We start from the raw sequence: 6,553 nt of genomic DNA, 5'->3' as shown, positions 1-6,553 counted from the left end.
GATGGTGAGTGTTTTATACTCTGCAAAGGTGCTAACATGATTGCTGTTGTGTCTGGACGCTTCATTCTGCACCTGTGTAAGGAGAATTCCCAAAGAACCCTTCCAGAGCCGTGAACCGACTTCATTTGGAGAGCTAGGTGTAAGGTCTAGAGATTGCTTGTTATGAGCTGTGTGATAGAAAAGCTCTTGTAGGCTGTTTCCTGAAACTGAAGTTATGCGCACACACAAACACACTCAGTAGATGTTTATTTTTATGAATATCAGGAAACTTCAGAAAAGAAGTTTTGCCTTATACCTTTTTTTATGTCCCTGAAAATGTTTATAATCTGTAAGGCTCGTAAGTTAAAGTTTTAGATTTCATTATAGCCCTGCTTGTCCAGATTAACGTGCCCCATTCGTGGGCTTTTTTGTTTTAATTGACTTGTGCTATCTTTAATAACTCTTCAAAATCAGGGTTATGCAGTGATAGAGACAGCGCACTACAGGAGTAGGGAGGAAGATGCCAACAGAGACTGGATGAACAGTTAGCAGTGATATGGAGGTGGAGGTGCAGATGCCTTCCAGGTGCAGCAAAGTGACTGCGGGACCGCAGTAAGGACGTTTCTTTCTTTTGATAGGCTCTCCCAAGCCGTGTGTGTGTTCATTTACCACAGTAGTCAGATAGTTAGAAATTTGGAATACTGAAGCAAAATGAAAATTAAATGTTTGCTCATATTATTGACCTCTGGTTTATATTCCCCAAGTATTTGCCACTATTTTAATAATTTATGTCCTAATTATTCTGATCCTTTAAAAAAATAATCAAGAGCGCACACACTCAGAAAGGCAAAACCCCTTAAGGAAGTACTCTCTCGGAGTTGCTGGGTACTCCTGCATTTTCTTTGGTTAGTTTCTAAACTCGTGATGCAGGGCCACCATTAAGGGGAAGGCTCTGTCTTTCATTTTCTAAGTGTCCCTAATCTCTCAAAACAGCCTGTTGATTGTAAGTGGTGCTTTACCTACTCTCAGCAGGCTAGATATTTTTTAAAGGAAATGGGAGGGGAGTTAGGTATTTCATTTAGATTCTCTTGACTCTTTGAGTTTTGCTAGCTGACAAATTGATGTTTGAAGATTCTCTGGGATATTTTTAGGTTTTACCAGTTTTAAAGTACATTAATTCAAAACTGAATTTATGTAGCTCCTCACCTCCACCTTCTAGTGTATTTCATATATTAGGCTTCACTGAATGTGACTATGTCATTGACCTCATTCAGTTTGTTTGTTTGAGTTGGTGTCTTGATTTGAGCTCTGGTCTCCTAATGTTGTGCGTACAGGTGTACCTATGCCTGGTCTGCTTCATGTTTTTAATCATTAGTTCCATTTCAGAATTTGGTACTACAGACATAGTGCCCTGGTTAGTAAAGAGAACGATGCTAATGATTATTGAAGGTCCTACTGTGTACCAAGGTTTTTGTTTGTTTGTTTTTGTTTTTGCCTTGTTTTTGGTGTAGCCTAGGCTGTCCTAGACTCACTTTGTAGACCAGGCTGGCCTCAAACTCACAGAGATCCTCCTGCCTCTGCCTCCCCAGAATGCTGGGATTACAGCCTGGCTTGGTGTGCCAAGTTTTCATTAAACACCACTAGTGGTGTCTGGGACACCTCTAGATCTTGGCGATGCAGTCTGAATAACAGATAAAATTGTCTGTTCTCATATAATTTACACGTTAGCGGTAGATGACGTAATAAACAAGTAAAATGTGTGTGGGGAGGGGAAGAAACGCTGGAGAAAGAAAACAGGCAAACTGAGCAGTGGACATAGCTTGTTTGATCTGAGATCTGCAATGAGATCCAATGACATTTTTTCTTAGACTAAGAATATCCTTTATAACTTGGAAACAAAATTATATTTGTGCTTCAGAATTACAAATTGTTACAGAGTTTCAGTTAGTAGGGATTTCCTATTGTTAGTACTTTAGAAAGCTACTTTGTGATTCAGTAGAAAATTCTGGAATTTACCACCCTTGTTTGAATCCTAGTTTTGGCCACTTACTTACTTTGCCCTTGATTTAGGGCCAGTTAGGTTTCTCAGCTTCTCTGAGCCTGTTTTCTCATCTGTAAAATGTCTACAGTTTCTGATCTGAAGTGATGCACTTTACATGCAAGTTCTATGCGACAGGCTGTGGGTAAATTGTGCCCTGTTTGTGTGCTGCCTTTCTGGAACTCTGCACAGTGACGATGGTTGAGTTGGTGACTGCAGCAGACGCTACCGGTACTGTGTAGACATGTGAATTTCATGTGGCTACTTAAAGCAGCCTCGCCCGTAGAATGTTCATTAAAAGACTGTCTGCCACTGGCGTTTTCTGGAGAGCTGAAAGACGTCAGCTAGTCAGTGTAACACAGGGATACTGTTACAGCCTTCTGCTGAAGGAGCATTGTGGGTCTTCATCTAGGTTGATAAACTGGATCTAAACACTTTGGCAAATGGACAGCAAGTACTGTATAAAATTCCAGTTGATGCTGACACTTGAGACATACAGCACAGTCCATGCATGTGGCACATAGAAGATGTTCAGTGTCACGCTGGCCTGTCAGTTTCTCTCCTTTACTGTATAAAAAAACTAGGGTATTTCAGAGACTTTACAGACTATTAAAGAAAATGTTTACAGAGGTGAAATGTGCAACTTGTGAGTGAGATTCTGAAGAAAAACAGAGTAGCCATTCAAATTGCTAATCTTTATAACACTGGGAAATGACTAAATTGAACTCCTCAGGCTAGACCATGTCTTCCCTCCTTGCTGCCTTCTTCACGTGTTGTTCAGGGATGGCTCCTAGCTAGGACTTCAGCAGAGCGAATGCTGAATGGTTTGTAATGGTTGTCGTTTGTTCCACCACTGCTATTTTTGTGGTTTTGAGATTGGGTCTCTCACTGTGTCGACCAGGCAGGCTTTGAACACAAGAGATTTGCTTGCCTTTGCCACAAGTTAAAGGCATGAACTGCCATGCCCTGCACCACCATTCTTGTTAGTAAATTGTGTTTGAAAGGTGACTCAAGTTGTTGAGTGTGAGTTTTGTTTTGAGCTAGAGGCTTGCCATGTGCCTCAGGTTGGCCTAGAGCTGGCTGCAGCCCTTCTCCAGTGCTGTGATGAGATGTGAGCCTGGCTGAGCGGCTAGTCTTAGCATATCCCAAATTGTTAGGTAACATCTTAGAACTGCCATGTTCTTAGTCTAGCAAAACTTCTGAGAAAGAATTCTAGAAATCAAAAGGGGTGCATTATTTGCAGGTAGGCAGTTATTAACTATTCCTTTGCTGTTGACATGAACAGGAAATGAGGTGGTAGTACCTCCTCCTGCGTGGAGAACCAACCCCATGCGTGCTAAGAGTCTACCATTAGGGTAGCGCCCAGTCCTTTTTTTGTTTTTCTACTTTGGGACAATGTTCTGGCTGACCTCTTAACTTGTACTTCTGCTCCAGCCTTCATAGTAGGTGGAGTAAGAGGCATGTACTGCCACTCCCGTGGGATATGGCAGCCTTTAAAGGCAACACCAAAAAATAATTTGTGCATAATTATATACCTTAACTAACTTAAAGGTCGTTTGATCTTTTTAAGGCAGTTTTGGTGGAACTGCTGATCTATACTCATTCTGAACTAAGTGACCCAGTCATTTACTTCCATTCCTGAGGGGAAACATCCCAACGCTTTCTTTAACAGTAACCAGTCTTTGTATATTTAAATGTTCACACTGGTCAGCTGTTTCCTGTCCTCATGCAGCCTGTCCTCTACCCAATGAATTGTAGTCCTAGATTTCCTAAAATTTAAAGCTGTCAAAGACCCTTGAGCCATTTACACAAAACATTTCATGAATTAAAAAATAAAAGAAGAAAAGAAAAAAATCCACTGGCCAGAAAGAGAGCTCAGCAGAAAGTGCCAGTAGCCAAATCTGACAACCAGAGTGTGCTCCCATGGACCAACATGGTAGAAGAGAACCTAATCCTACGTGATGTCTCTGGCTCCACAGACACTATGGCAGGTTCATGGGCGTGAGTGCACCAGCAGACACAGCCTCCAGTATAAACACAAACAGCCCTCACAAAGCATGGACCCCACGCCGTCCAGTTCTGGCACACTACAGTATTATTTGAGACACAATCATCAAAGTGCCACAGTCGAGTGTCTGTGATAGTCTGCTGATCAGCTGTGGAGATGCCGCAGTTCAAGGTGTGGTCAGGGCTCCAGAAAGAGTCTTATTCACAGACAAAGGGGGCGGAGTAAAGTGACAAGCTACTGTTATATGTGCCTTCTTAAAGTGGCATTCTTGTTTCACTTAAGGGGAAAAAATGGGACTACGTTGAGGCCTCCTAGTTGAAGTCCCTACAAACTAAATACTCATGTAGATGCAGGAAGGTCCATGGAGGAGAGAAAGAAGGGAGGCAAGAATGTAAGGAAATAGGAGTTTTAGTAGAATTGTATGAATGCTAATTATTATCCAAAGGCATGAATCTGTTATAGGTGAATTTTTACTTCTTGGTTTGTTAACTGAGGTATTAAATAAGACTGTAATTTTGAATGTTAGCATTTTACTCAAATTTATTTGCATTAATGAATTTTTTCATTTGACCTTTTATATATTAATGTTAACTTTATAGTGTTAGCAAAATTGAACACATCATGTTGGCTTCCTGTCAGGTCAGGTGGTTCAAAGATCCTGCTGGCCATATCAGTGTAGACCTGTGGCAACTCAGTAGGATGGTTTTTTTCCTTATTCATCAGTGAGAGAAAATACTTTCAAATACAAATGAAAATTTCATCTGAACAATTGGACCTTGCAGAACCAGTCAGGGAGTCTTTTAGGCACAAAAACCATCTAAGTCTGAATTCTTATGAACTGGGGTTACAGGTATAGGAAATTCACCTGGGGCTGGAGAAATGGCTTAGCCATTAAAGGCTAGGCTCACAACCAAAAATATAAGGAAATTCACCTGATTTAATTCTTCCCAGAAACTGGACACAATGCTGCTTTTGAGTTGATCTTTTCTGTTACCTTGTCGGATTGTCAGCCTCTATAAGAGCAATTAAATGTTTTAATCTTAGTGTACTGGAAATTTAATTTTAAAAATCTGGCTTTAAAAACCACTTGAGTCCAATTTCAAATGCCTCAGAGTTTGTAGACAGTCATTGTTTAACTGCCCTGTTATTAGTGGAGCTCAGTTGCTGTCATCATTTAAATGTTTAAGAAGATTTTATTTCTTTATGTGTTAGTGTATGTCTGTGGGGAGGGGCTACACATGAGTGAGTGGGGTGTTTTGGAGCTGGAGTTAAAGCTACAAAGAACCACTTAATGTGGGTGCTGGGAGCCAAATCCATGTGCTCTTAATGGCTTGAACCATCTCCTTCCCCTCATTCAGACTCTTTAGCCAAGACTTCTCTTAGAAAATGAATGTTGCAGTGCCAAATTTATGCAGTAATCTTAATTATATTTTCTGTATGCTTTGTGTTACCTAGCACAGTATCTGCCTGGCGCCCACTTGGTGTCAGTGAGTAGCACCAAAATATAAAGTGAGTTCTGTGCCTCAACTGTACGCATTAGCCTCCTGCTTGCTTTGGTGTAACCTAGTATTCAAGGGCTGGACCATTTTTCTAGCGCCGCTTCCTTAGTCTTGACGTTCTGTAGACTACTTGTGTCTTTGTTTTTACTCCACACTGACAATTACAGAGTAGGTTTCTGTTGGTGGTTATCATAAGTAAACATAGCTATAGAGACATGGGCAGTACAGTTTTGATCAAAAAAAAATTTTAAGAATATCTGTAATCCCAGTACTAGGTAGAGATGTGAGGATACAGTAGTTCAAGGTCATCCTTAGCTTTATGGTAAGTTTGAGTCCTGCATGAAATATAATACTCTGTTTCAAGGAAAGAAAAAAAAAAATCAGAACAGATTACATGTTCAGTTTAAAACCACCGAGCACAAACGTTCTGTGTATGCAGAGGGTAACTGTTGGTGCTTGCTCAGCCTGCCATGTAGCATAGTTAGACTTGAATTAAGTACTACTCCACTATCTAATGATTTCCCAAAAAATGGAAAAATAGATACAAGTAGAAATGGAAACGGGGATTTCAAAAGAAAATTCCCACTTCCACATACGGTGATTCTGCCTTCTTACATTTAAAACTATACTTGCACACTTAGAGATTTCCAAGCTGAAGTGGTTGATTGGCCTCAGTGAAACATCCTCATTCTTTTCATGAGATTTTCCGCTCATGAGCAGTGACACAGATTCAGAGGATGACTGTCATGTACGATTATTGCAGTTTTGAAAGTGGAACAAGAAGTACTTTTTGGGGAAGATAACTGGTCCATGGGAAAATTGAGCTAGTGAACTTGTAACTAAACCTAGGTGCTAATCAGTATTTCAGGGTTTAGAGTGCCGCATGATGAAAAGAGCCAAAAGAAACCCCAGCAAGTTTTGTTTGCTTTGTGCCACACCTATGCAAAGAAATCCTGGAGTTCTTCCATGGTGTCTCATTTCTACACACACACACACACACACACACACACACACACACACACACACACA

The sequence above is a fragment of the Psammomys obesus genome, unplaced genomic scaffold, assembly GCF_907164565.1.
Source record: "Psammomys obesus unplaced genomic scaffold, mPsaObe1.curated_primary_1811, whole genome shotgun sequence".
In the NCBI taxonomy this organism is placed as follows: domain Eukaryota; kingdom Metazoa; phylum Chordata; class Mammalia; order Rodentia; family Muridae; genus Psammomys; species Psammomys obesus.
Note: the sequence above shows the minus strand (reverse complement) of the source record.